The sequence below is a fragment of the Mytilus edulis genome, chromosome 2, assembly GCF_963676685.1.
Source record: "Mytilus edulis chromosome 2, xbMytEdul2.2, whole genome shotgun sequence".
Taxonomy (NCBI): Eukaryota; Metazoa; Mollusca; class Bivalvia; order Mytilida; family Mytilidae; genus Mytilus; species Mytilus edulis.
Window position 1 is genome coordinate 19,510,240 of NC_092345.1, and position 6,252 is coordinate 19,516,491.

Genomic DNA, 6,252 nt, shown 5'->3' on the forward strand with positions numbered 1-6,252 from the left:
ACAAAAATTGGTACTCACGAAATTAAATGAATTTACAGAATACATGTATTCAATAAAAATGCTTATTTTAAATTTAACATGAATAAATGTAAGTAAAGTATGAAGATTAAACTAAAGTCTGCCTAATTTATATTTCCTCTGACATGTTAATAGAATATTAGTTCAATCTTGTTCAAGATATTAGTCCAACCTTTCTTCTAGATCTGCTAACCCATAAAACTGTAGTTAATTATGATGTCTTTAGAGTCACAAATGTTTAGTTTTATACTCTTTTTCTTTTATATTTCTTTTATATTTTTTAGTGTTTACAAATATATTTTAGTACAATTTGTTAGATCTTTGCTTTTTACATATTCATGCATATGTGCAATATTCATCTGTTTGCTTTTCATTATTTACTGCATTATAAATAAATACCAGTCATACATACCATAGTGTTTTCTATCTGCATCACCTTACACAAAAACCAGAGTCTAGCTTTGTAGAACTTGCAAATTCATTATATTTTACATAAAAATAGTGGTGTATCCAGAACTTTTTATAAGGGAGGAGGGGGGCACTGTATGACCAAGAAAGGGGCCTGTTTCATTCATGCTAAAGTAATTCTGTATATATAATCAAACACATTTTCCCACAAAAGGCCCCTATACCCCCTCCCCCTTCTGAAAGTGCCTTAAAACATGAAGAACACTCCATTTTGAACTTAGGTTACCATTACCAACCCAAACCAGGCTTTTTATACGACCGCACAAAATTTTGCAGTTGTATATTGGTATCACATAGTAGTCTTCCTCTAAGACATTTGGTTTCAAGGCAATAGCTTACTGTTAAGTATAAGTTAATAGAAATCTATAAAATTTAAAAACAAGGTTTATGGCCAGAAAGGAAGGTTGGGATTGATGTTGGGGTTTATAATGGTCCACACAGTTAAGAATTGGGGGGCAAAAAGGGACCCAAATGAGCATTTTTATACGACCGCAAAATTTGAAAAATTTTTCGTCGTATATTGCTATCACGTTGGCGTCGTCGTCTGCGTCGTCGTCGTCGTCCGAATACTTTTAGTTTTCGCACTCTAACTTTAGTAAAAGTGAATGGAAATCTATGAAATTTTAACACAAGGTTTATGACCACAAAAGGAAGGTTGGGATTGATTTTGGGAGTTTTGGTCCCAACATTTTAGGAATTAGGGGCCAAAAAGGGCCCAAATAAGCATTTTCTTGGTTTTCGCACTATAACTTTAGTTTAAGTTAATAGAAATCTATGAAATTTTGACACAATGTTTATGACCACAAAAGAACGGTTGGGATTGATTTTGGGAGTTTTGGTTTCAACAGTTTAGGAATTAGGGGCCAAAAAAGGGCCCAAATAAGCATTATTCTTGGTTTTCGCACAATAACTTTAGTTTAAGTAAATAGAAATCAATGAAATTTAAACACAATGTTAATGACTACAAAAGGAAGGTTGGTATTGATTTTGGGAGTTTAGGTCCCAACAGTTTAGGAATTAGGGGCCAAAAAGGGACCCAAATAAGCATTTTTCTTGGTTTTCGCACCATAACGTTAGTAAATATGTATAAGTAAATAGAAATCTATGAAATTTAAACACAAGGTTTATGACCATAAAAGGAAGGTTGGTATTGATTTTGGGAGTTTTGGTCCCAACATAATAAGGGGCCCAAAGGGTCCAAAATTAAACTTTGTTTGATTTCATCAAAATTGAACAATTGGGGTTCTTTGATATGCCGAATCTAACTGTCATGACTGTGTATGTAGATTCTTAACTTTTGGTCCCGTTTTCAAATTGGTCTACATTAAGGTCCAAAGGGTCCAAAATGAAACTTAGTTTGATTTTGACAAAAAATTAATCAGTTAGGTTCTTTGATATGCTGAATCTAAAAATGTACTTAGATTCTTGATTATTGGCCCAGTTTTCAAGTTGGTCCAAATCGGGGTCAAGAATTAAACTTTGTTTGATTTCATCAAAAATTGAATAAATGGGGTTCTTTGATATACCAAATCTAACTGTGTATGTAGATTCTTCATTTTTGGTCCTGTTTTCAAATTGGTCTACACTAAAGTCCAAAGGGTCCAAAATTAAACTTAGTCTGATTTTAACAAAAATAGAAATCTTGGGGTTCTTTGATATGCTGAATCCAAAAATGTACTTAGATTTTTTATTATGGGCCCAGTTTTCAAGTTGGTCCAAATCAGGATCTAAAATTATTATATTAAGTATTGTGCAATAGCAAGTCTTTTCAATTGCACAGTATTGCGCAATGGCAAGAAATATCTAACTGCACAATATTGTGAAATAGCAAATTTTTTTTTAATTAGAGTTATCTTTCTTTGTCCAGAATAGTAAGCAAGAAATATCTAATTGCAAAATATTGTGCAATAGCAAGATTTTTTTTTAATTGGAGTTATCTTTCTTTGTCCAGAATCAACTTAAATCTTTGTTATATACAATATACAATGTATATTCACTTTTTACTACCAACTGATAAATTAAAATAATCTTTACCATTCAGTGATAACAAGCAGTTTTTTTACATCTTAATATTTTATGATGTATTTAAATGAGTAGTTATTGTTGCAAACTCCATTAGAAATTTTAATTGAGATTAGTTTTGGAATAAGGGAAAGGGGGATGTGATTAAAAAATTGGGTTCAAGTTTTCTCATTTGAAATTTCATAAATAAAAAAGAAAATTTCTTCAAACATTTTTTTGAGAGGATTAATATTCAACAGCATAGTGAATTGCTCTAAGAGAAAACAAAAAATTTAAGTTCATTAGAACAAATTCATTCTGTGTCAGAAACCTATGCTGTGTCAACTATTTAATCACAATCCAAATTTAGAGCTGAATCCAGCTTGAATGTTGTGTCCATACTTGCCCCAACCGTTCAGGGTTCAACCTCTGCGGTCGTATAAAGCTACGCCCTGCGGAGCATCTGGTTCTAGTTTCTAGACAATTTCTTGTGGAATGGTATACGGATATCTCTGAAATTATACCACAAGTTTCCATACCACAGAGGGATGGTAAAAAATGACTTTGGGGGGTTATGGCTCAAACTGTTTAGTGATTTGGGGCAAAAAAGGGGGAATACCAAGAGTGTCCTGGTTAATGAACAATTACTTAAGTACAAAACATAATTTAAAAGCAGTGTAAGGGAGGTAATTCAAAACAACATTGTTTGAATTACCCCCCCCCCCCCCCCCCCCCCCCCCCCCCCTTATACTGCTTTTAAATTAGGTATAAAGAAGTGTTGTATTGTCTTGTTGATTAGATTATTTTTAGAAATTACTATTTTGAAAATGCTGATATTTAATTTTAGCCATGATAATGTATTTGATTTTTGATTCTAAGACTTTCATGATAGAGATTATTTTTTTTGTAAAAAAAGGGGGAGGGGTCAATTTTCTCAAGATTTCAAAAATTAAAAGAAAAGATTAGCAAAAAAAATGGGGGAGATGGTGTCAATTTGTAGCAGCATAGTGTATTGCTTAAAAGCAAAAAAAACATATATTCAAATCACATAATCAATTCAAGTTCTTTGACTACAGTTATTCTGAGTCAGAAACCAATTATGTGTCAAAATTACAAATCAAATTTAGACTTGTATCAAATGGGTATATTGTGTCAATTTTTGCCCAAACTGTTCGAGGTTTGACCTTTGTGGTCGTATCCAGAACTTTTCACAAGGGGAGCCCTCTCCAGTCATGCTCCAGTGATTCCCAATATAATCAATCAAATTTTTCCCACAAAGGGGGGAGGCACCTCCCCCCCCCCCCTGGATCCGCCTATGATCATAAACTAAAACTTTTGAAAAACCCATATATATGACCTCCCTTATTGGATATTTTTGTTGTACCTCATGCAATAAAAAAATCAGAGAAGATTATTTGAAAAATTGGCCAATCATATTCAAAGATTACCTTCTTGCAACCACATTGTTACAAAATGAGTATCATTAATAGCTGATGTTCTCAACCTTTCCTTCCAGCTTTGTTGAAATTGACCAGGTAGTTTCAGAGATGACAATTGCATTTTATTTAAACAGGGGTTTAATGGTAACTGAACACCAGCAATTCAACTAGGTTTATCACCTCCTAATATTTAAGGAGGGTCGTTAGCAAAGAAAGAGTCTTACAATCATTCCTGTCAAGTTCTAAAACAATTTCTCCTTGCAGTTTTAGAGGAAAACATTTTTGAGAATATAAACATCATTGATTGCGTGCCTCTGGTGGCCATGGGTTTGTCCAGTAAAAAACAAATAGGAAAATTTTAATGATGCCTTTTATTCATTAATCCTGCCAAGTTTGTTTCCCATTTGACTGGTGTTTTCTGCTAAAAACGTAAATACCATTTATCGTTAGAGTTTCAATGAGGATCGTTTGCACAAGGTCTTCCTATCATTCCTGTCATAATAATTTCGTCTTGCAGTGTCATATACTCGATCATATAAATAGTAAGTCCTTTTTTCATAGAAGATTTTTTATCTTCAATTTGTCAATCAGGAAAAAGAGAGACAAAAAATACCAAAGTGATGTTCAAACTCATAAATTGAAACCAATTGACCGTGAATGCCATGACAAAAAAAATTACTCTGTTGGCCATGTTTTCGACTGATCAGAACCAGAAACATATATACAGCCCGTAACAGAGTAGTGATCGAATTCGCGTTTCTTTACCATCAGAATAAGTTACGTTATCGACAAACTTATTTCAGAAGTGACATAATTTAATTTTCTTCATCGACAAAATATTTCATGTCCAACGTGTAAGTTTTAATTGTTTAAGTTGTTTAAGTCGAAGTTTTTTTTAACACAGTAAAACATTTTTTATAATCAACCTCTGTCATTGGCATTTTCATTTTAACGGTAAAGGATTAAATACGGGATCTCCGAAATTTCTATCATTTGTTACGAGGAAATCATTATTCAATCGAACATATGTCTTTGTTCATGACAAATATTATGAAATACAAAGCAGTTGAAATGATCAAATACTTTCGAACTGACGGAAACAAAAATACATAATCTAGAATGTGTGTTCTGTCATAAACAATGGCTTCGTCGTGCGAATCGACGAGATTATGTTACATGTAACTGATCTTAGCTGTAGAAACAGTTGGTGCGACCGCGATAAAATCTTTATCAATTTAATATAAGCGATAAATATTCATGACTACAATGATATTGATTTATTGGAGTCACATTAACTGTTTCTACTGTAAACATGAACTCGTCGGTTAGTGCAATGAAGACACTTTTAAAGATTGAGATTGTTGGTTTATTCTTTACACCTTCGAGGTATTAAAATTATTTCAGTGTTTATTTAAAGTTAATTTCATTTTCAAATCTCTTCTGTTTAAAATTGTCGAAACTTCGGTTCCGTTTAAGATTTCTGTGGTAAACTATCTATTCTATAGTTAGGACCATTTTATAATAAATACCCTTTTGTACAAGAATACTTTCTTTATAGAAGTATAGATCTGCTGGTTATAGATTTTTTTTTATAACTTTCATTATTGTGACGACGCGCTATGAAATTCAGATTAATTTATAAATGAAGTCGTAGATAAATTTTTGGTCGTAAACACAAATCTTTTAAACAGTTCGACGAGTGTGTCAATGTTACAGTAGTCTGTTTACTGTAAGTTACTAAGCTTGGCCCGATTCATCTGTCATTTATGGAAACTAATTCACCACTTTCTGAGACATTCATTTTTATTTCACCATCAGACATGGAGCTACATTTGTAACCTAAAGGAAAACTCTCAAATTTAAGAAATTTGACATCATATACTGAAACTTTCTTATAATCAATTAAACGACTGCTTTTCTTATATATGTGATTTTTCATGGTCAAACTTTTTCATTGTTAACGGACATTTTGAGATTTTTATTGTAAAAAAACGGTGTTTTTTTAAAGAAATCAACATTCAAAATTTAGAACTTCATGCAAATGTACAGGAAGCTGAATTATTGCACATCTATGTACTACTTTAAATTGTACTTCGATCTGTTTCGTCCTTAAAATGTTCTGACCGTCCTAAGATTTAATGTACGGAAATGTTTTGGTAAATTAAATTCAAATCCGAATTGAATGTTTATGATATACAAAAAGAGAAACCAGAATCTCTTGATGACCAAACGTATGTACACGTTGGGGCGATTTAGAGCTTTTCAGAAGGAGTGAGATTCCACCCTTGTTGAAAGCCTTGTGGAGACCTCTAGATTTTTAAATTCC